The following is a 2,242-nucleotide window of genomic DNA, read 5'->3' as shown; positions in this document are numbered from 1 at the left end:
AATTTTAATTTTTTAATTTTAATTTTAATTTTAATTTTAATTTTAATTTTAATTTTAATTTTAATTTTAATTTTAATTTTAATTTTAATTTTAATTTTTTAATTTTAATTTTAATTTTAATTTTAATTTTAATTTTTAATTTTAATTTTAATTTTAATTTTTAATTTTAATTTTAATTTTAATTTTTTAATTTTAATTTTTAATTTTAATTTTAATTTTAATTTTAATTTTAATTTTTAATTTTAATTTTAATTTTAATTTTTAATTTTTTAATTTTAATTTTTAATTTTAATTTTAATTTTAATTTTTAATTTTAATTTTAATTTTTAATTTTAATTTTAATTTTAATTTTTAATTTTAATTTTAATTTTAATTTTAATTTTAATTTTTAATTTTAATTTTAATTTTAATTTTAATTTTAATTTTTAATTTTAATTTTAATTTTAATTTTAATTTTAATTTTTTAATTTTAATTTTAATTTTTTAATTCTTAATTTTTAATTTTAATTTTAATTTTAATTTTAATTTTAATTTTAATTTTAATTTTAATTTTAATTTTTTAATTTTAATTTTAATTTTAATTTTAATTTTAATTTTAATTTTAATTTTAATTTTAATTTTAATTTTAATTTTAATTTTAATTTTTAATTTTAATTTTAATTTTAATTTTAATTTTTAATTTTAATTTTAATTTTAATTTTTAATTTTAATTTTAATTTTTAATTTTAATTTTAATTTTAATTTTAATTTTTAATTTTAATTTTAATTTTAATTTTAATTTTAATTTTAATTTTAATTTTAATTTTAATTTTAATTTTAATTTTAATTTTTTAATTTTAATTTTAATTTTTAATTTTAATTTTAATTTTAATTTTAATTTTAATTTTAATTTTTAATTTTAATTTTAATTTTAATTTTTTAATTTTAATTTTAATTTTAATTTTTAATTTTAATTTTAATTTTAATTTTAATTTTAATTTTTAATTTTAATTTTAATTTTAACTTTAATTTTAGCCTCTTTAATTTTTAATAATTAATTTTAATTTTTAATTTTTGAATTTTAAATTTTAATTTTAACTTTAATTCTTAATTTTATTTTTTTAATTTTAATTTTTAATTTCTGTAATCTTTAATTTTTTTAATTTTTAAATTTCCTAATTTTTAATTTTTTAACTTTTAATTTTAATTTTAATTTTTGTTAAATTTAATTTTTAATTTTCTAATTTTTTTAATTTTAATTTTAATTTTTTTAATTTTTTAATTTAATTTTAATTTTTTTAATTTTTAATTCTTTTAATTTAATTTTAATTTTTAATTTTTAATTTTAATTTTTTAATTTTAATTTTAATTTTAATTTAATTTAATTTTAATTTTTTAATTTTTTTTAATTTTAATTTTAATTTTAATTTTAATTTTTTAATTTTTAATTTTAATTTTAATTTTAATTTTAATTTTAATTTTTTTTAATTTTAATTTTAATTTTAATTTTAATTTTTTTAATTTTAATTTTAATTTTAATTTTAATTTTTAATTTTAATTTTAATTTTAATTTTAATTTTAATTTTTTAATTTTAATTCTTTTTTAATTTTTAATTTTAATTTTAATTTTAATTTTAATTTTAATTTTAATTTTAATTTTAATTTTAATTTTAATTTTAATTTTAATTTTAATTTTAATTTTAATTCTTAATTTTTTTTAATTTTTAATTTTAATTTTAATTTTAATTTTAATTTTAATTTTAATTTTTAATTTTAATTTTAATTTTAATTTTAATTTTAATTTTAATTTTTTTTAATTTTAATTTTAATTTTTAATTTTAATTTTAATTTTTAATTTTAATTTTAATTTTAATTTTTTTAATTTTAATTTTTAATTTTAATTTTAATTTTAATTTTAATTTTAATTTTAATTTTAATTTAATTTTTTAATTTTAATTTTAATTTTAATTTAATTTTAATTTTAATTTCTTAATTTTAATTTAATTTTAATTTTAATTTTAACCCTAACCTTAACCCTAACCCTAATTTTAATTTTAATTTTAATTTTAATTTTAATTTTAATTTTTTAATTTAATTTTAATTTTAATTTTAATTTTAACCCCTAATTTTAATTTTTTAATTTTAATTTTAATTTTAATTTTAACCCCTAATTTTAATTTTAATTTTAACCCTTTAATTTTAATTTTAAACCCTTTTAATTTTAATTTTAATTTTAATTTTAATTTTAATTTTAATTTTTTAA

Source organism: Anoplopoma fimbria, chromosome 9 (assembly GCF_027596085.1).
Source record: "Anoplopoma fimbria isolate UVic2021 breed Golden Eagle Sablefish chromosome 9, Afim_UVic_2022, whole genome shotgun sequence".
In the NCBI taxonomy this organism is placed as follows: Eukaryota; Metazoa; Chordata; class Actinopteri; order Perciformes; family Anoplopomatidae; genus Anoplopoma; species Anoplopoma fimbria.
The sequence above is the reverse complement of the archived record's forward strand: the minus strand, read 5'-3'. Positions refer to the sequence as shown.